This window comes from Pelophylax lessonae (genome assembly GCF_965119305.1).
Source record: "Pelophylax lessonae genome assembly, chromosome: 9".
NCBI classification, from domain to species: Eukaryota; Metazoa; Chordata; class Amphibia; order Anura; family Ranidae; genus Pelophylax; species Pelophylax lessonae.
In genome coordinates this window covers 209,932,165-209,955,439 of record NC_138776.1, presented here as the reverse complement: position 1 = coordinate 209,955,439, position 23,275 = coordinate 209,932,165, and the positions used below count along the sequence as shown (strand labels likewise).

Below are 23,275 nucleotides of genomic sequence, written 5' to 3'. Positions count from 1 at the left end.
CTGTTTGGTAATAAAATTCACAGTGCTAGCCAATTAACCACTATGCTAACTTTTTTGTTATCATGTACTCCGGTGGTTTCCAAACTTCAATAAACCACTGGTAATATATATAATCTCAGCCAGTGGAATATGGTGGGACATGAGATTTTATGGAGAATATAGTCATTAATGCAGTTGTTACTACATCATCAGAGAGATAAATTAATGTTTCCCTCCCATGGCAGGATAACAGTTACCATAATAATATGAACTACAGATTGAAAATATGAGCTGAAATAGCCATCAAGGATAATTTTGGAAAAATGCAATATTCCCTGGCAATCTTATGCCTCGTACACACGCAACGATTGTTGGCCGACCGATCGGCCGTCTTTTGTCCAGTGTTGTTGTGTTGGTTGAAATGTGCTCTAGACTGCACACAAATTTTCTCGGCCAACAAAAAACAACTTCAGAAGTGATGTCATGTGCTGGTTAACTTTACATGTGTTTTTTCTTCTCTGAGCATGCCCAGTCTTGCTCATCTGATTTTTGTCTGCCGAAATCTGTACTGACTGATGGAAAATCGCTGTTCTGTTGACGGCCAACAAAAATTTTATAGACTGCACACCAGATTTTGTTCGGCCGAAAAGTCGCAGTCGGTTGTCGGAAGCATCATACTAACAAGCCGACAATCGGTCGATCGGACGTTGGCCGAAAATTCACGGCCAACAATCGGTGCGTGTGTACGAGGCATTAGAATAAGAAGAGTGGAGCTTTTAGAATGAAAAGCGCATAGACACCATATTGTAAAAATGTTATTTTAAATTGTTTTTGGCTTGAAACAAAACCATTGGGGAAATGTAATTGTTTTATTGCTTTTAATTTATTGTTTTTAATTGTTTTATTGTTTTTAATTTATTGTTTTTAATTGTTTTATTGTTTTTAATTTATTGTTTTTAATTGTTTTGTTGTTTTTAATTTATTGTTTTTAATTGTTTTATTGTTTTACAGAAAAGTTTTAAGTCCTTATTCTGTTTTACTGAGAAACTATCCAAAAAATGTTTTAAAGTAAAAACATTTTGAAATATTGTAAAAGGAAGTTCAAACTGCCATAAAACTCTTATGTTATTTTATTTAAGAGGCTGCTTCAGTATATTGTGTATAAACACTTTAGAAAGGATAATGTGCTGTTTTCATTTTGTGTGGGCTTTTGCTTGTTGGCCTAAGAAAGACTGATTATTGTTTTTGTTGTCACAGATATTTTGATGCACACCTTAGCAGGCCTTGCCTGGGAATTGCATTTGTTCCATTAACAGATCAGCCAGTGACATCTCCGGTTAATGCTGTTGGCGGGTGATATCTGATGCTGACCTTCTGCGAGCTTACAGGGAAAATGTATTTGGAAAGATTATAGTATATATGTGAAAGCAGGTAATTTTGTGATTAAAATGAATGTTATGTGAAAGTATAATATACCATGTAAGAAGTATATACTGTAGTAACAATATTTCCAAGGTCTGTGCAAGGAAAACAAGAACTGTCATCTTTGTAATACTTGGCTTAAGTTAGTAGTACAATATTGTAATTTAACCAAGGAACTGGAGACATATAGATATTATTGTATGTTTTATTACACATAGACCCCAAGAAGTTTCCATTCTAGAAGATTTATGAGGCTGATGTTTGTGGAAAATTCTATGAGTTAGAATGTTGGCATCAGAGTAGATTATCATGCAACAATGTTTATAAAAAATCTTCAAATACATGATTTGAATAAAGCACTGGGCGCCAACTAAAAATCAAGACAAAAAGCACTTGGAAGCAACTAGATTTTATTCACAAAAATAATTAAGTCAATAACCATGAAAAAAAAAAAAAGAGATGTGGTCAGATGGAAATTAAAAACCCATTTGTTTTCTTTTTATTTCTTTTATAATTATCTTGTGTGTATTATAAAATATTATTAAATTCATCTGTGTGTAATTATTTTTAACCACTTGCCAACCGCCGCAAGTAAATATACTGCGGCGGTCAGCCCCGTGCAGGCAAAGTGACGTATGGGTACGTCACTCGCCTGCGAGCCAATAGGGGGCGAGCGCGCGCCGCCGGAGGCGCGCTCCCACCCCTGCTTATTCACTGTGATCCCTGCGCGTGTGACCGGCGGACCCGTCATTCTCCCCTGTGTAAGTGCACAAATCATGCTATGTAGGATCATATATCTCTGTAGTTACACAAACAGCCACATCCCATAACAGTTATAAGCACGCCCCTAGGGACACATTTAACCCCTGAATCTCCAATAAAGTTAACCCCTTCCCTGCCAGTGTCATTTTCTACAGTAACAGTGCATATGTATAGCACTGATTACTGTAGTAATGTCACTGGTACCCCCAAAAGTGTCAAAAATGTCAGTCAAGGGTCCGATCTGTCGGCCGCAATGTCGCAGTCCCGCAAAAAAAATCGCAGATCGGCGCCATTACTCATTAATAAAAAACCAACAAAAATGACAAAAATCTTTCTTTAGTTAGTAAACGCAATAACTTTTGCGCAAACCAATCAAAATATGCTTATTGTGATTTTTTTTACCAAACATATGTAGCAGAAAACAAATTGGCCAAAAATGTTAAAAAAAATTTGATTTTTACTTTTTTTTTTGTTGGGAATTTCATATAAAAAAATTTGAAAAATATTGTTATTTTTGCTAAATTGTCGCTCTTTTTTTGTTTATAGCGCATTATCAAAAAATCGCACAGGTGATCAAATACCACCAAAAGAAAGCTCTGTTTGTGAGAAAAAAAGGACGTCAAATTAGTTTAGGTACAGCATCGCACGACCGCGCAATTGTCCGTTAAAGTCACGCAGTGCCGAATCGCAAAATAGGGCCTGGTCAGGAAGGGGGTAAAATCTTCGGAGGCTTAAGTGGTTAAAAGGTACAATGATCATAAATGCAAAAAGGCAACTAGCAGGGTGATGATGTTTTAGCACTAATGGTTGCCAATGCCATGTGAGGAAGAATAGGATAAGTATTGTCAGGTTGATGTAGGGGTATGTGGCTTGAAATGCATTCTGGATGGATAAATGTAGCAAAACATACCACCACCTACTATCCAATGAATAAAAGTTCCATGCATCCACCTGTCCTAAAGGCTTTTTTGATGATAACGCCATGAGGTTGCTCTACTAAAACTAGAGAACACAAATTCTGGTGCAACTCTGCATAGAAACGAATCAGTTTCCAGGGCTTTTTGTCAAAGCCTAATTGAACTAACTGAAGTTAGAAGCTGTTTGGCTACCATGCAGAGCTGCACCAGATTTTGCACTCTCCAGGTTTTTTTTTTTCCCTTTTAATTTTATGCCTTTATTTATGATAGTCTGTTGATGTTTTTTCTTCAGTTGCATCAATCAAGTGTAGCACCCTCCAAGGTAGGTTCTAGGCAAAAGCATCTATTTGCTACTTCTGCTTATCAGGGGAGCCTGATCTGTTAGTTTGCTTGTCACATGTTTCCAGGTGTGATTCACTGGGTCTGAGAGAGTGTCCCTTAGCGTAATAGTAAAGGGGGTGCCGTGTAGTTGACCCTGCCTTTTAGGAATAAAGGGGGTGCCAGGAAGGACCCTGAAGATTGTTCTGCAGAACAGTAAGGTTTTCCTCAGACAGTTCATTTCACTGCTACTGACAAGGTGAAGCAGCGGCCTAGCAACATTCAGCATTATTCAGTCGTCCCAGCTACTTTTACATAGTTATTTAAGTTGGAGTATCCCACTCATCCCCTTCTCCCATCCAAGTTCTCAATAAAAACACAAAAACCAAAGCTCCTAGACTGTTTCCTGACTAAGCCAAAATTACTTGGAGAATGTTGAACTGTCGTGTTGTTGCTAAAGGTAACCTAGGGGAACCCGTAACCAGCAGCTCCCAAGGGAGTAGTGCTACACAATTTTGAGAAGTGTTGCTTGAGCTTGTCTCTATAGAGTATATGGATCAGAATAACCTTGGAGAGAGCATTGAGGTCCGTACCAGGACCTCACTAAACCAAAGATTGCAAGGTTAGCCTAGGCTCTGCATTGTGGCTTTTTCCAGACATTGTATTACTTGTGTACTGTGTTAGTTAGCCTCAGAGGGCTCTCCAGGTCGAGACCTATGGCCCATCTTTTGGTTTGACTCAGTCTCTAAGAACTCAAACATTGAATTGTGCCAATCAGGCTAAATTATGAGTTTTCGAATATAAATGTCCATCACTTATTGACGGTGTTATTGACGGTCGGGCAGGAATGAGAGGGGTGAAATACCTGTTAAGGAGGAAAGAAAGGCTGAAACAGATTTACAAAAGCTTTGGATGGTTTTATATCCAATTGCAGGCACATTTAACATGCAACTGAATATTGCACTGTATAAGTCTAACACTAAATAACCCGAACATGTGATGAGGTAAGTAAGTCTTCAACACCAATGCAAACAAAACTTCCTTGCACTGTCACAATGATGGATTTATCCCATTGACATCAATAATAACACTTATTTTACTCATACTGACATTGATGATAGTATTTTTTTTTCACTCCCACATTCTAATCTCTTTAGTGCAAACCCAGGCCACTTAACCCACTTTACACATGTACAGTTTAAATGTTGAGTTTTTCTTCTCACATCCCTCAAGGTGTCCCTTGGAACTATTTTCAAATGATAGTAACTATGTAACTATAAAGTATTCTGGTGTCAAATACTGCTGAGAGCTTTAATGACCTGTCCAAAGTATATATTTCATGAATTCATGCTTTTTAATGTATCTGACATGCACTGTGTTAGGGAGGTATAGAAATTTGTGGCCAGCAGCACACCTCAATCTACAAAAACATTTAAAACCAATGGCATCACAACACATCTTATTGAATTTTATGTGTTAACATGTGTCGTGGTAATGTGCATGACCGCAATACACAGACCTTAAATGGTGCTAAGGGATTGCTATGGTGCTAGAGTCATTGTCATGGAGAAGATTAAATGTATAATATACAGTATAAAAGGTAGCAGAGGCTGCCCTTTCCAGCATGGATTAAAGATGTCTATACTCTAGTGTATACTCACCAAACTGGGCTAACAACCATTTTTCATATCCATGTGACCTCTGGCCATACGTCCACCCATATATTAAAGGTTTATACTATATCCTTATACATATTTATAAGGACCCCCCTTAGGGGTTGACTCATTGGACCGTCTGTGGATCACTGTGGTGCCCATCGACTCACGGCGCTGCAGCCATCTTCTTCTTTCCTCCTATATCTACCCACAAGACTATACTCTATCGGTTTTTAATTGGCAGCTCATCCCTATTCATATGAAGACCCTAATGGCACATTTCGTGTTTTGAACTTTGGTTGATCCCTAAAGAAGGGTATTCACCCGAAACGCGTAGGGTCTCTCCGGTTCTCTTCACCATTTTGTACCCTGGAGTCTTCCATATTTAGGGTGATCTGTCATTGCATGCAATTTTAGCTTATGTTGTCATGTTATTGTTCCATTGTTGTTACTTTTCTCTTTATGTACAATAATAAAGTTTTGATGTTTTTTACTATTTTGTTTTTCTCTTATTGTGTCCAGTGGCATATATAGTCCCAAACAATTGGGGGTTTCCTTTTGTATCTAATATACAGTATAATAGGTAGTATCAAAAAGTTTTGAGACTCATTTTGTAACATGCCAACAGATGGCATCACAAGGCTACATGCACAGTCACAGGAAGCATGGACCTTCATAAGTCAACGTGCCAAAAGACATTGTCCTGTGTACACCGGGAGCTGTGCAATTGGTGCTATTCTGACCATGTGCGTTACCACTTCTGCTATTTCATCATGGACAGCAAGTTAGAGCAAAGAGCAAACATTAAATACTGCGTGAAGCTGGGCAAATCTGCCACAAACACATTTGACATGATTCGGCAAGTTTACAGTGATGCTGCAATGAGTTGAAGATCCAGCTCAAAGGATGCCTTTTTGGACACCATTGCAGAGGTCTACAGCGAATAGCAGAAGGTGCTTGACACTCTTCAAAAAGAAGACTTCAGGACACATTCTAGAAGTGGCAGGAACACTGGGAGCGCCATATTGCTGTGCAAGGGGACTATTTTGAAGGTGATAGTGTGTAAACATAGATACATAAAATACTTTCTTGTAAACAGAGCTAGTCTCAAAACTTTTTGATTCCACCTCCTATATACTTGTGTGTGTGTGTGTATATATATATATATATATATATATATATATAGTATATTACCAAAAGTATTGGGACGCCAGCCTTTACATGCACACAAACTTTAATGGCACACCAGTCTTAGTCTGTAGGGTTCAATATTGATTTGGCCCACTATTTGCAACTATAACCATTTAAACTCTTTTGGGAAGGCGGTCCACAAGGTTTAGGAGTGTGTCCATGGGAATGTTTGACCATTCTTCCTTAAGCCCATTTCTGAGGTCGGGCACTGATGTTAGAGAGAAGGCCTGGCTCGCACTCTCCACTCTAATTCATCCAAAAGGTGTTATATCGGGTTAAGGGCCGGTTTTCTGTGCATGCCAGTCAAGTTCCTCCACCCCAAACTCACTCATCCATGTTTTTTTGGACTTTGCTTGGTGCACTGGTGCACAGCCATGTTGGACTAGGAAGGGGCCATCCCCAAACTGTTCCCACAAAGTTGGGAGCATGAAATTGTCTAAAATGTTTTGGTTTTCTGACGCCTTAAGAGTTCCTTTCACTTGAACTAAGTGGCCAAGCCCAACCCCTAAAAAACAACCCCACACCATAACCCCCCCTCCACCAAATGATTTGGACCAGTGCACAAAGCAAGGTGCATAAAGACATGGATGAGCGAGTTTGGGGTGGAGGAACTAGCCTGCACAGAGTCCTGACCTCAACCCGATAGAGCACCTCTGGGATGAATTAGAGTGCAGAGTGCAAGCCAGGCCTTCTCTTAAACATCAGTGCCTGACCTCACAAATGCACCTGGAAGAATGGTCAAACATTCACATAGACACACTCCTAAACCATGTGGATAGCCTTTCCAGAAGAGTTGAAGCTGTTGTAGCTGCAAAAGGTGGGCCAACTCAATATTGAACCCTATGGACTAAGACTGGGATGCCATTAAAGTTAATTTGCGGTTAAAGGCAGGCGCCCCAATACTTTTGGTAATATAGCGTATATGTGTGTGTATATATATATAAATATATATATATATATATATATATATATATATATAAAATTATCAGGCTACCAATATCAGGGACTAAAATATAAATAGAGGAGGTAGGCTGTGCATGCTGTATGGATCTCAAAGTATGATGTGAATAATCACATTGTTTTTTGCTTGTTTCCTGCACCTGGCGCCACTCCTTTTTTTTTGAATGTACAATTTTTTCAGACAAAGGAAAAGGAATTCATTTTTGATAGAACAATTTGTAATAATGGCTCAAGTTTGACGTGTATTGATTGATGGCCAAGAGTGACCTTACTCGCATGAAGAAGATAACTGAGGACTTACTGTACATGGTTAAAGAGCATCTATGAGTGTTATACATTTTAACACACATAAAACATTTTTATTACTTACTTTGAGGGAAAATGATTTGCCACAAGGCATTAACAACACCAACTGTGATGCAAGTTGGCACATTAAATCATGCTGCATCTGTCCCATGCTGGACTCAAGCCCCGGACCATACCATAGGAAGACAAACATTCACAGTCTATATTAGCTGCAGAATCAGATCATATTAGCTGTGGTTTTTAGTTGGATCATTTAAGAAGAAAATATCTCCAGGGAGATTTACAAAACCGATAGAAAGATGTGCTGCATCTACATCATTTACTTTTAAAGCTATTATGTATCAGTATAACTAATGTGGCATTTATCCCATTTACTAACCTGTTTTGTATTCAGCCTTCCACATAACTGGACAACTTTGATTAGAACAATATTTATAAAGACTGATGAATGATGCAATCTACAGCAAGAATGTCCCAGTACAAAACATTAATCTTCATTAGGTACCATGAACGAATAGGCTTGCAACATTATCTCGTTTACCAGTATCCATGCTTGAGGCTGACGTCCAGTACCCTCATTCTGCTAATTATCTATCAGGCCAGCACTTCAGAAAAATATTCAACCAAAACAAAGAGAAAATATTGCATTGCATATTACATTTTGCAAAGCAAGCATTTCAGAACTTTGATTTACAAATTAAGCTGACGATAATACAGTATGTTGTAATGTGTTAATTAACCAAAAAAACAGAGAGTACAATAATTAATCACTTCATGTAAGTCTATCTCAAGTATCAAATAATATGCTGAAAGAAATTATTAGCAAACCCAATGCAAATAAGTTATTTAAATAATGATAAAATATGTGTTTGCAGCATATTAATATAACTATATTAATAGTAAAAAAAAGGTCAGGTCTGAGCATGTAGGCCTTTTATAAAATAATCTAGAGTGGGTGACTGGGGACAAAGAGAAGGTCAATTTATGAAATACCTTCTTCAGCTCTGTGTATAAAAAGGAACATGAGCAACAATGGCTCAAACGTGATATGGTCTAGAAATATTTAGACAGAATAAAGGTGGATAAAGATCCTGGACCAGATGTCATCCACCCATGGATCCTAAAAGAATTGAGCTCTGTTATTTCAAAGCCATTGTTTCTCATTTTTAGCGTAAGGCCAATGTGGTGTCTACATTTAAAAATAGATCAAAGTCTTTACCAAGTAACTATAGACCTGTTGGTTTAACTTCTCAAGAAAATCTGATTTCTTTTTATGTGGAGGTAAGTAAAACCTTGGACAGAGGGGTGGCTGTGAACGTGGTATACTTGGAATTTGCAAAAGTGTTTGACACAGTTCCCCACACACGGCTAATGTGTTAAGTCTACAGGTTTGGAAAAAACTGTCTGTAAATGGATAGAAAACTGGCTAAAAGGCCGTATTCAGGGAGTAGTGGTTAATGATTCTTATCAGTGGTGTACCCCAAGGTTTAGTGTTGGGACCCTTACTTTTTAATATCTTTATAAATGAAATAGGGTCTGGGATTAAAAGTACCATTTCAGTGTTTGCAGATGACACCAAGGTATACAATAACGTCCTTACAGGATGTCTCCAACTTACATTGGTATGTAAAGTTATGCACTTTGGGCTAAGAATTTGCTTGCATCATACATACTAGGGGGAGTGCAAGTAGGGGAATTAATGATAGAGAAGGATCTGGGTTTCATTATGACTGTGACCTTTTCCTTGCTGCAGCCATCCATATCTGCAAACAGAGTTCGTCCTATATTTCATTATCTGTGAGTGTCGGAATTTACTTCTGGTAACCTTGAAGAGAGGACGTTACCCATATGTTTAAAAATCTCAAGATGGACTTCCGGTTCCGGCGCCGCATGCACTAGCTGGGCACTTAGCAGCTCCCGCAGTGTGACCACCTAAAACGGCATATAAAACCGGCCCAAAGCCTCCTGCCTGCCTCCACAACCCCCCACCTGCCCTCGGAACCTCCCAGGACCCGGTGACTACACCCCATAAGTATCGCTATGGAGCGATTTCTTGAAAAACCGGCGGCGCGACCTCCGCCGGGTCCGCCGCAAATCGAGGCCGCGGTCGCGGCCTGCTCCGGAGCTTCGTCCGTACCAGCGGACATGGACACCTCCAGACAGCCAGAGGAGACCTCCCGGATGCCCCCCCTGCCACCTACCTCGGCATCAGACCCCTCCACGGACAGAATAGCTAAGGCAGTGGTGGACCTGCTCACCCCCACCACTTCTGCCTCTGTGGAACAGGCCGTGGCTGCTGGCATGGCCTGCATTAGGAAGGAGCTGGAGTCTCACTCACACCGCCTAAACGAAGCAGAAAGTCGGATCTCTAGTATGGAGGATGAACTTTACCAAATGCAAGGTACTGAGCAGTCACAGGATAAGCTAAACCGCATAATTATGGACAAACTTGAGGATTTAGAGAATAGATCTCGGCGGAGCAACTTGCGTTTCATAGGGATCCCGGAGACTGTTGCACCCTCAGCCATCCCTGAATTGTGCGCACGGAAAATACCAGCTGCACTGGGTCTGCAAGGGATTTGCGTAGTAGAACGGGCTCACAGAATGGGTCTCTATTCTGAAGAACGTAAGACCCCTCGCCCCATTATAGCGAAGTATCTGAACTATGCGGACAAATCCGCCATCTTGCAGAAGTTTCGCCAAACTCCCCATTTTCAGATCGAAGGTATGAAAGTTCTAATTTTTGCAGATTATTCGGTTGACGTCGCAAAAAGACGCAAGGCTTTCCAGACCGTCTGTTCACAACTCCACCAAGAACGTCTGAAATTCACCCTGGCCTATCCGGCGACGTTACGCCTTCGCGCCCCGAACGGCAATCAATTGTCCTTTCAGGACCCCTCTGAAGCTGAAAAATTTGTCCGCTCTCTACACAAAGGCGACTCAGGTCACTCTACCGCTTCAAAAACCCTTTCTTTTCCCAGACTGGACGTCCACCACAGCCCCAGGAAGGAATCCCCTAAACGGCAACGATACACGGAGGTGGTTAGCTCTGGCCGCTCTGGTCCCCCCCGTTGAACATCCTCAGGTCCTCTCGGCGCTCCCTTTTGCCTAAGTGGGCCACAGGAGTGGTTTTCTCCGGGCTATGTCCCGGGTGGCTCCTGCCGCTTGGTCGGCGGAAACCGTAAGATCATCCTCTGTTATTAGAGTCTGATAATTGTGTATTGCTTAATCATTGCTATACTTTTGTTTTATTGCTATTGTGCTCCTTCCTTTGGAACGCATCATATGCCATGGCTGCACCACGCTCTGTCGTAGGTCGCGTCCCAGGTTTCTGCAGACACGATCTCTAGTTGGGCCTCTGTGGCTCTGCTTCGTCTCTGGAGTCACACGTGGGGAGCTGTGCTCTATCGCATACACATGCGGAAAAAAGTGAAGACACTGATGTTATGTTGTTGTGCTTGTACTGTTTATTATGTTTTCCCCCCAGTTTTCCTATTCCCTGTCACCCTGTTCTTCTCCCCCTCAGAGATCAATCTTCCCCAGGCTGCGAAAACCGCTTGGCGTACCCTCCTGATCACTTGGCGGCAAAAACTGGAGTGTTCGAACACAACGCTCTCTGTAACTATTGGTAGACTATGTTGTAGGCACTGTGCAAATCTCTGCGCTCTAGGTAAGCTATGACGTTTATATCTTGGAATGTTAAGGGTCTCAGATCCCCGGCTAAGAGGATGAAAGTTTTGAGGCACCTCAAACGCCTCCGGGCTGATATCGCTCTTATCCAGGAATCACACCTTCCAGCAGAAGATATGGCCCGTATGGAGAAACTTTGGGTGGGTAAGGTAGTTGGATCGGCGGCGATAGGGCGCAGGGCTGGTGTTCTCATTCTATTTCATAAACGCCTCCCAGTAGATATCCTCTCGGTGGACGCGGATGCGGAAGGCAGATATGTTTCGGCGCACGTACGCATTAACAGCAAAGAACTCGTGATATCTAATGTGTATGCCCCTAATGTCTATGATCAGTCCTTTTATTCGGCGTTATCAACGCGAGCTTTAACCCTTCCACATCTTCCGCGTCTGGTGGGGGGCGATTTCAACGCGGTTATGGACTTAGTTCTTGACAAATCACTGTCCCCCTCGTCGTCATATCCCCGCACGGTCGGCACTACTACGCCTTTAGCCACGTTCGTAGACTCTCTATCACTGACGGACACCTGGCGTCACTTTCACCCGACTGACCGGGAGTACTCCTTTTACTCCCACCCTCATAAAACTTTTTCGAGAATAGACTACGTTTTCTGCTCGGACTCCCTCCTCCCTCTGACACACGATGCAGTCATCCATGACATGGCGATTTCGGACCACTCTCCTGTCTCCCTCACCCTTGATCTCACCGGTCACCCGACTGTCCCCCTTATTTGGCGGTTCCCCTCCTTTTTAGCCAAAAATGCTGACTTCCAATCATATCTAGATCGTGCGTGGCAGGAATATTCAGATTCCAATGCAGCGCATTTAACGTCCCCCCATCTATTCTGGGAAGCGGGCAAGGCGTTTTTGAGAGGTCGTATAATCTCATATGCGGCGGCTTACAAGCGACATGCTAACGGCGGGTATAAATTAGCGAGTGATCGCCTTCGCACGGCACAGCGGAATTTGCTTCTGTCAGATACCCCAGCAGCCACGGAAACTTGGCTCCTAGCCAAGAAAAACTTTGACGACTGGGCTGATAAAGTTGAGCATATTCGCATGGCTCACTGTGCCGCGTCCCTGCACAGGTTCGGCAATAAGGCTGGCAAACTGTTGGCGAGGATGTGCAAGGGTAGGCCATCTCCCACGCATATTGGGTCACTGCGAGATCCAGCGGGCGCCGTCGACTCTTCTCCCCTCGGCGTGCAGCGCATCATGAGAGAATTTTATTCCACGTTATATGGGCAGGAAAATGTAGAGGATGCGGCGGGTGACATGTTCCTGTCGGACACGGGACTTCCTATTATTGACCCAGAGCAGCTAGCCATGTTAAACGCCCCGATATCGGCGGAAGAAGTCAAACGTACAATAAAGCACTTGGCAGCCAATAAATCACCTGGACCTGACGGTCTCACAGGGGAATTTTACAAATCCATCCCAGCCAGCTTGGTTCCTACACTTGTAAAGGTCTACTCCCACATCTGGGAAGGTGGGCCCTATTTGCCGACGGGTAACCAGGCCATAATTAAATTGCTGGCGAAAAAAGGGAAAGACCCCCTAGAACCGGGATCGTATCGTCCGATCTCATTACTTAATCTGGATGTGAAAATTTTATCGAAAATTGTTGCCTCGCGCTTAGCACTTATCATGCCACATTTGATACACCCGGCCCAATCCGGCTTTACAAAGGGACGCTCGGCCACAGCAAATATCCGAAAGGTATTGCTAGTACTGGAACAAGCGCGTATTCACCCCACCAAAGACCTGGCGATAGTGACGTTGGATGCCGAAAAGGCTTTCGACAATGTTAATTTTGTTTGGCTGCGCAAGGTCCTTGATGTTATGGGGTTTCAAGGCCCGTTTGTGCGTCTGATAACATCTATGTACGCTTCCCCGACTGCCAGACTATGTGTAGGAGGATCCCTGACTGAGGAATTCAGACTGTTCAAGGGTACACGTCAAGGGTGTCCCCTGTCCCCGCTACTTTTTAATTTGGCAATGGAACCCTTGTCTCGGTTTTTTTCGACTAAAGCACCCCTACATGGTATCAGTCTGGGTACACAGGAATTACGGATCTCCCTGTTCGCAGACGACGTCCTCCTATTCACTTCCTGCCCTTCTGCCGACATTCCCACGATTGTCTCTACTTTCGACGCTTTTCGGAAATGCTCGGGCCTAAAAATAAATTACTCCAAGAGCGAGATTCTTCCCCTGGGGTCGGGCAACCATCGCGCCTGGGAAATAGGTTCCCCCTTCAAAATTGCTTCGCAGTCTATAACCTATCTCGGGATAAAAATTGGGAGGACCCCCGCCTCCATCTATACCCTCAATTACCCCCCGCTGTTTGCCAAAATCAAAGGAGAACTGGAAAACTGGAGGGAACTGCCGCTGTCTCTCTTGGGGAGATGCCACCTAATTAAAATGGTGAGCTTTGCACGTATACTGTATTTCCTGCAAACCCTACCATTATTGATCAAACATAAAGACGTCCAAGAGGTCTCCCGAGCCTTTTCCCGTTTCTTGTGGAGAGGGAGGAGACCCCGCATTTCCTCTAAAAAACTGTCCCTCCCCAGGCGAGATGCCGGCATCAACTTCCCTGATTTGCGTTTGTACAATTTATCCTGTTTATTGAGGGTGGCCATGGACTGGATATCTCAGACCTCTCATTTCTCGAATCACGAGTTGGAATCTCAGATGTCCAGCCCATTCTCGCTGTCAGCCTTGCTTCATGTCAGATGGGCACAACTCCAACCCGAACTGCGTCATAACCTGCTCCTAAGGGATACGGTTATCGCGTGGAGGGAAGTGCGGAAACTTTTGAAATTACCGTTATATTTTTCGAAATATCTGCCGATTAGAGGTACTCCTGCCTTCCCCCCCGGTATGGACCATGTGGTTTATAAACGGTGGGAACTAAAAGGGATAGTCACTTTTGCCCACCTCTGTGATGTTCAAACCGGACTCCCGCTTTCAACCCCGGACATATCCGGGGCATACGAACTGCCGCCTTCGGACTCTTTCTATTTAGCGCAATGTCGCCACTTTATTCGTAATACTTCGACTAAACCTGAACAAAGGTTCCGTCCTTCACTCATTGATACCCTTCTAGACTCAGGCAAGTTTACCATATCGGACATATACAAACCTCTTTTGCAGACATGCCCACCGGTTTCGTTTACTTCCTCCGCTAAGAACTGGCTTAAGGATTTCCCTGGGGAAGACACCTTGCCCAAGATCATCAGCGGACTCCGGACCACTCTCAGCCTTACCCCAAACTCTGCCTGGAAGGAAACCCAGCTCAAGATCTTTCACAGAGCACATATCCCTTTCCTATCTGACAAAACGATCCCGGAAGCTCAAAAATGCCCTCTTTGCTCTACTGTACGTCCCTCCCTCTTTCATAAGTTTTGGGACTGTGCAGATATCTCGTCATTTTGGGAAAAAGTCCTTGCTTTCATCGAATCTGTTACTAACTTATCTGCTCCGAAAGACCCCCTTCTTCTGCTATTTGGCTACTGGGACAAGCGTCTTCAGAAATGGTCAAGTGTATCGATCGAGCCTCCTCGTCTATGGATACTTACAACTCTACTCATTGCCAGACGACTGATATTGAAGCACTGGATTGCTACTACCCCTCCTCACATTTCTATGTTACAACCAGAGCTAACCAAACTCCTTTCCATTGACCGCCTAAACACAGACTTTACATCGCCCTCGGCGACCAACGCCTTTCAGGCTAAATGGAACGTTTTTCTTCAGCATCTGTCTAAAACCTTGGACTACCCCCTTGATGGATTTACTTTCACGATATGCAATCCTCCGCCCTAAGTGATCTCCGCTATCCCCAGACCCACCTATGCTTGGATCATTGAGTTCTGACCGCGCCCCCTCCCCACTTCCCCCCCCCCTTCCCTCCTGCCTTAGGCGATATCCTTGCCCCAGTTATTCCTTATATGCTGTTGATTTTATTGTCTCTCGATACTTGTCTATCTCTGTTTTGCATTTTGTCAAACTTGAAAATTTTAAATAAAAAAAAAAAAAAAAAAATCTCAAGATCCTGAAGAGCATTCTAGGTCCTAGCGGCCTGCTGCGATTTGTGACCGGGGAACAGCTGAGTGATCTGCCTTACGTGTGCGGTAAGCAGCGGCGCTATCTGTGGGGATCCACAAGCGCCACATCTATTATTCAAAAGCACTTTATCACCCACGTGGTTCATTGCTATTTGCACTCAGCACCTTGTAAACAAATGTGATATATGTGATGGTACACTAAACACAGCCCATGCTTTATATATTTATTGAATTTTAACCAGCACGTAGCACTTTATATTTAAAGGGGCACAGGCACTGTATGCACTATATGCACCTTACCAATACGGATGTTTTATATAGTTTAATATATTAATGCGCACAAAACACAATTTTACCATTGAATATTTTAAGTGATAGCGCCGTTCCCAACATTGTAAACCTTTTTTCATTTATAGGTAAAGTTGATCCAGGGAATATTTAATTGCCTATTGGGGGATCAGGAATTATTTTTTTACCCTGCTGGAGCAAATTGGATCATATTTTGCTGATTTTTTTTTGCCTTCTCCTGGATCATCTGTGGGTATAGGATTGTGTATATGGGATTGTTGTATCTATTCCCCCCTTTTATTTATTGAACTAGATGGACTTGTGTCTTTTTTCAACCTGACTAACTAACTATGTAACCCTGTTAGCTATAGTGGTCAGGCATACTGTATAGTCAGTTAATAGGAAAATTTCTTCTTATATTGTAATGGAAATCACATATCTGCTTGGTCCCAGATTTTATCAAAATACAGTTTGGAAACCCCTATATGATTGCTATGAAAGCAATTAGCCTATGAGCTCTCAATGTCCAAGCCAATAAAATAAATACCTTTATAGGCAGGGGTGGGAGGCGATAACAGAAAAATATGATGATTTTTTTTAAGCTCTGCAATTAGTTTTGGATGGAGTTGGCCTTTAAAGCAGAATTATCTCCAACACACAATACATTAACACAGATTGCCATATTCTGAGCCAAAGCCATACTTAGAATCATAAAAGGAATATAAATAAATAACCAAAGATACATATTTATCTGCTCTGTACTGATTCTTCACAAACATGGAAATGTCACTATTTCTTATTCCCAGGAGATGTTTTCTCTCCTGCCTATGCTAGATGAATGACTCATCAGTGGAGAGCACTAATACCAACAGATGCCTGGTTGGTCTGTGATTCTGAATGACAACTTCTGCATGGAAAGGACAGAATAAAATGAGTCTGAAGACCGGCTGTGGAATGTTCTCCTCACATATAATTTACAAATATGAAGAAGTATTAAACCCACATTGTTTTTTTTTTAACTTATAACTTTAACCTATAACTAAATTTTAACTTTTAACTTAAACTGTACTTGCTCCTGCTTTCTCATTGCAGCTTACCTGAACTTTCAGTCTTCAAAAAAAAAAAAAGAGTTAACGATGGACAGTGCAGTCTTAAGCCTAGTACATAAGTACATATGTGTGGAGTGGTGTTTTTGCTGTTGTTGGAATCCACCATAATTTTTCCTATTCTTGCTACATGCTATTTCTATGTCCATCTGGTAAGGAGCCATTTCACCTGGGTGTGGGGAGACACAATATATAGCATGGAATATTGCACCTGTGTGTTTCAAGTACCAGTTTGTTGACACCGTTGGACTTTTTATTTAACCCTCCTCTTATGTTAGGGTCAGAACCGACCCGTTTTCAGGTTTTGAATGTCTATAAGTATCACATAAATTTGTTTATTGCATCAAGATTTTTTTACTTTGTCAGGAACCTCTATTTAAACAATGTAATAGAAAAATAATACTTTTCCCTAAATTATAAAATACTGTGGTGAAAATTAAGACGTTCATGGTGTTAGGGTCAATTCTGACCCAGTTATAATATAGGATTTTAGGACACTAATAAGTGCCAAAACTAAAATCATAAACACTCTCTCTGCTTAGTAACACTGACAGCCAATCACCTCTCAACCCTGTGAGCTGTAGTTAGGGAGGGGCCTATCTCTTTGTCTGCTTCTCTAAATAAAGTGAAGAAACATAGGACAAATACATTTCAGAGTTGCTGACTTTATTTTACCATTTTTTAAATTTGAAAATGAGAGGTATGCTATTAAAAGAAAGGTCTAAGGGGTCACACCAAAAATATTAAAACCAATCTTTTCAAGGATAAAGAAGCCTAACAAGGTAACCAAGAGGTGAGAAACAAATTTGATGATAAATAATTATTCAGAGGGTATTTTATGACTGATTTAAAACACGGGTCAAAACCGACCCTAAACATCATGGATAGTAACGGAATTCTAACATAAGAGGAGGGTTAAATATTTTTTATCCACTTATGGACTTTAGTGTAATTCAGTGATTGCACCTTGGTTGCTGTTCAGCACGTTTATTGTCCTATTTTCATTATATGTTATCACTTGTAAATGCATTTTTGTCTTTACAAATATTGGAAGTGCACTAGACACATATTTTTTTCACTTCAATTATTCTTATCAGGTTTTGGAACTCTAGTTGCAGCTACATTATCATAATTATATCAGCGCACCCTTTTTTCACTCATTCATAGTACATATGGGTGGCATCAACCAGCTCAATAGAAATAGGTCAACATTTGGCCCATTTGTACTCAACCTTCAGTTGAAGAAGCATGACCAAAAAAGGTTTGCTGATCAGTTCCCAATCAGCGCTTTCAGCCAATGGGATATTGCTGTACTAACATTGGATAGTTAGTTAGTTTCTGAGCTGTCAACCATGCTGGGTTGAAAGAAAAAGCAAATAGTATTCTGTACAGGCTTTAGTTTGGAGAAGGACAAGGGAGGAGGGTGGAGCTGTCTTAGCGTCCATTCACAATACCGCGACTTGTCAGCCTGACAAGTCGCGTTCTGTTGCGGTCCATGCAGTGCTACATGACCCGTTCTAATAGGAGCGACAAAGGTCGCTCCGACTTAGAAAAAGGGTCCTGTACTACTTCAGGGCGACCTCGGAGCGACTCGAATAGACATTCATTATATGAAGTCCGTGCAAGTCGCGCCGAAGTCGCGGTGAACGCGACTTCACAGGTCGCCCCCAAAGTCGGAGCGACCTAATGTGAACCGAGACTTAGGCTTTGTGTTTTTATTGATTCAGAAAGTGTAGACAAACAGATACCTAGTCCAGGATGGCTCCAAAGAATGCCACAGGAGAAAGAAACCATGCTAAAACAAGAAACCTGGGACAGAAGTCATGACACCAGCTTAAACTGGAACATAAACAAGGTTTAAAAGATGAGAATGCGAACTCAGCATTTGATCAAATCAGCTGCTGAAAGTCCTTAAAAAAGGGGGGTTTCAAATCACTGTAACTCCTTCCTGCCAGCCCTTGCATCCCTTTAAAAAGTTCTAAATGCCGAGGGGCAAGGAATATTGCTTAATCAAATGGCCACTGGGAATGGCTGTCACAGTGTTTACATGATCGTGAACCCAGCCTTTTGCCACCACACTTATGTGATAGGGGGTCATAAGGGGGTTTAAGATATGTGGAGACTTCCACAGTCACCAAAAGGCCTTCCTAATTAGAAATCCTTCCACATCATGGAAATTCACATCAGGCAAATGGGCATGCTTGTACCCAACCAGAGGGAATAGGAAGCATTTTACAGACATTCTTTGCACTGGAAAACAATAGCGCTCATCCAGGGAAAATCCAACCTGACAGGTCAACTCTTTCCCCAAAAAGTCTAAGGCAGTAGATGTCTGCCATAATGAGGAAGGCCTATAGAGTCAGATATATAGGCATTTCCTGATCCAGTCACTAAAAGCTAACATTTTCTGAATTCTGGTGGTACCTCTATATTAAAAACATTTGTTATATGGGGAGACTACCAGAGGACCACCCTTCCAGCTGATGAAGCCAATCAAGACTATCGCAATAATCTAGGCTAATGAAACTATCTCTCCATTCTTCCTTGTTGCCTCTACCCTCTTATTTAATATCATATCATAATATTTGTCTCTAACCTGTTATTGCATCCATCATACTGACATACAGTGTGTACCTCATTGCTGTCATTGGTTTGCTACTTTCAAAGAATGTCATCGTACCACAAAAATTACTGTTATTGCTGTACTATTTGTTTTAATTGGGAAAACCTTTATCCTTTTTTTCTTTTATTTGTAGCCAAAGCAGGCAATAACAAGCTCATCATGTTTCTAAATCCACCCCTACTGCAGGGGACATAATGGTAAATGGTTCATAAATCTACAATGTATATATGATAAGCCTCATGCTTGTACACTATATTACCAAAAGTATTGGAATGCCTGCATTTACACGCACATGAACTTTAATGGCATCCAAGTCTTAGTCCGTAGGGTTCAAAATTGAGTTGACCCACCCTTTGCAGCTATAACAGCTTCAACTCTTCTGAAAAGGCTGTGCACAAGGTTCAGGAGTGTGTATGGGAATGTTTGACCATTCTTCAGAAGCACATTTGTGAGGTGAGAAGACCTGGCTCGCAGTCTGTGCTCAAATTCCTCCCAAAGGTGTTCCATTGGGTTGAGGTCAGGACTCTGTGCAGGCGAGTCAAGTTCCTTTGCCCCAAACTCGCTCATTCATGTCTTTATGGACCTTGAAATGATCATGTCATTACATGCATCTTTACATGCGGACATGGTCTCCTGCATCCATCAATGTAGAGCTGAAGTACAGAAGTTAGGAGAAAGGGGACACCAGGTGGAGGACAGAATGTGCAAATGTTCTTCATCATTTAATACACTGGTGGACTCTCATACCTCACAACAAGAGGTGATATCAAGGTTAGACCTCAAAGTCTGTTCCTGTTGAAACTATCCTAAGATACGTGGAGTCCCCCAGTCAGTCCAGGCGTATCAGCTTTCTCACTTTGTCCGTGACCCTTCAAGGTAGTGATTCCCTCTTTAATATCTGCAGATCTCACTTTTGACAGAGTGCACAGAGGTACCCAAGCCCTCCTACCTATCCTCTGACTTTTCTCTAGATGTGCTGCTGAGAATACGCTTCCAACAGGTAAAGGAGGAATTCCTGGAGGCTTTCTGTAGAACACAAAATTTACCTAAACAAACAAACCTATAAGTTCTTCCAGATTTCTCTCAATGCATTCTCCAGCAACCCAGAAATCTAAGAACCATTACAAAAGCATTAGGAAACAATAATATTGTCTACTGATCGAAATATGTAGACAATCTCAGCATTTCACATAAAGGCTCAAACCACCTCATAACCTCATTAAAGAAGGTCTCAGCCTCCTGTATAAATAGAACATCCTACCCCCTGCACAAGGGCCCAACAACAACATACAGCATACGCCTCCTGCTCATCTTCACAAAGTCTGGCAAGTGGTTAATCAATGCAAGGCCTATTCCAAAAAAAAACCTAAGGCTCTTTACAATGACTTCCCTTACTTATTCTTCCAAGATTCCTTAAATGAGAGAGGGTACTAGACACCATACCCCAGAACTCCCAAAGCATTGGCAGTATGTACCGCCTAGGTCCATATTTAACCATTCTTTTTATGGTTTTCACTCTACCCAACTGTAGAGAATTTGTTCATGCACATGAAAATCTTGGACAATCTCAGTCCTTGTTTTCTACAGTCATTTTTACGTTACTTCTTCCACCCTGGTCCAAAAGGTGTAAATATGGCTGGTCCTTTGCCTTTTTTTTGTTCTGAATGTAGGCCTCTCCAGCTTTTGAGTTTTTTGATGCAAATGCACCGATCAGTGATCTCACTGGATCCCATATTGTCCAGCTCACATACTGACCTCCTACATCCTTACCTCAACAGAGTACATTAAGGCTACATATGTGCAGTTCTTCAGAAATTCAGATTTCAAGGGCAGATTCTATTGTATTCCCACCCCTCTGCACAAGTCTACACTTAAGGTCTACTGTCTAAAACCTTTGCATTCTCTAATGGCACCCATTATTACCCCCTCTATTTTTAACCTGATAATAGAGACGCTGGCTTAAGCCACCCATATATCTCAGACTTCTTCTGTTTTAATCAAAGTTCCCATGTTATCAACCTATTCATGGATGAAGTGATTCTCCTCCTGTCCAACCTGACTATCTCACTCTCCCTGAAGTACCCACCCATTTTAGCACCCTGTCATACTACAAGGTCAACATTAACCACTTAAGCCCCGGAAGATTTTACCCCCTTCCTGACCAGGGGGTTTTTTGCGATTTTTTTTTTACTGCGTGACTTTAATGGACAATTGCGCGGTCATGCGACACTGTACCTAAACTAATTTGACGTCCTTTTTTTCCCACAAACAGAGCTTTCTTTTGGTGGTATTTGATCACCTGTGCAATTTTTACTTTTTGCGCTATAAACAAAAAAAGAGCGTAAATTTTGCAAAAACAACAATATTTTTCACATTTTTTATATGAAATTCCCCAAAAAAAACAAATGTAAAAATCAAAATTTTTTTAAATTTTTGGCCAATTTGTTTTCTGCTACATATGTTTGGTAAAAAAATTTGCAAAAAGCGTGTTTTGATTGGTTTGCGCAAAAGTTATTGCGTTTGCTAACTAAGGGAAAGATTTCTGTCATTTTTGGTGTTTTTTTTTTAACGCGTAATGGCGGCGATCTGCGATTTTTTTTGCAGTACTGCGACATTGCGGCAGACAGATCGGACCCTTGACTGACATTTTTGACACTTTTGGGGTTACCAGTGACATTACTGCAGTAATCAGTGCTATACATATGCACTGTTACTGTAAAAAATGACACTGGGAGGGAAGGGGTTAACTTTATTTGAGAGGGAGGGGTGGTGTGTGTCCCTAGGGGCGTGATTCTTACTGTGATTGGCTGTGGTTTGAAGTGTAGGAACAATGATCAACGGTCCTACATAGTAGAACCGTATGATCACTGTTTCTACACAGGGGAGAATGACAGGCGGCTTGTTTACATTAGCCACCTGCCTTTCTCCCTCACACGCACGGACTTGCTTGGGAACGAGCCGGGGTGGGAGCGTGCCTCCGCGGGCGCGCGCTCGCCCGCTATTCGCTCCCAACAAGTGACAGGCTAGTGACGTACCGGTACGTCACTTTGCCTGGCCGGGGCTGACTGCCGACGTATATCATCGTGCGGCAGTCGGCAACCGGTTAACAAATCCCTAATTCTAGACCTTGGGGAAGGTAAGATGCTAAATGTGCTTGGGCATGCTTGCTGACTCCTACTTTTGGGCTGAGCATTTCATTCCCTACCTAGGCATTACCTTGACATCCAAAATGCTCACACTGGCAGATGCCAACTTTAAACTACTTGTTACAGGAATCTGACAGCATTTCTCCAGAATTTCAAAATTTGATTTATCCTGGACAGGATAAATTACTTTCTTTAAAATGATAAATCTCCCAAATATTTTATATCTTCTCTGCAAACTATCCATCCCTCTTAAAATCTCACATTTAGCAGAATTAAACAGAACCCTTAAGCACTTTATCTGGCAGGGCAAGAGAGCATGATGCTCCCAAAAACACCTTATTAAGCATAGGAAAGCGAGATGAATGGGGTCGCAGGGCTAAAAAGACTACCATAAAGATACGTGAAGAACAAAAAAAAAAAAGGTTTTGTTTAATTTTGTTTTATTATTTCATAAATAATTTCAATTTATTAAATTCATTTAATTTGTTTTCAGAATGTGTTTTGTTTTCCTCTGCTCTCAGAGATCTCATAGAGATTGATGTGTGGAGGAGGTTGGGGTCTGAACGGCCGCTGGGAGAGGAGCGCTGTGACTTGTAAATACAGAAGCAGCGCTCCTCTCCCAGAGAACAGCAGCGAACAGCCAGCGTGACAAGAGCCGGAGGTGATGGAACTCCAGTGGGCAGCAGCAGCACGTGTTCAAGGGGCAATTGCTTTGGGACCCCCCAACAATAACTGGACCCAGGGAAGTTACCCCTTGTTGTCCCGCATTAAAGACGGCCCTGCATACATCCCTGTTAAAAGTAGGGTGGAAAAAAAATGTAAACGGTGGATAGATGAATTTCTGGA

The 23,275-nt window shown here is 42.0% G+C and overlaps 1 protein-coding gene across 2 annotated transcripts in view; it reads right to left on the bottom strand.

Moving 5' to 3' along the window:
* NRG3 (neuregulin 3) overlaps positions 1-23,275 on the bottom strand; it is a 1,290,624-nt gene that overhangs the window by 282,219 nt on the left and 985,130 nt on the right. The gene's annotated exons all lie outside the window — the stretch shown is intronic.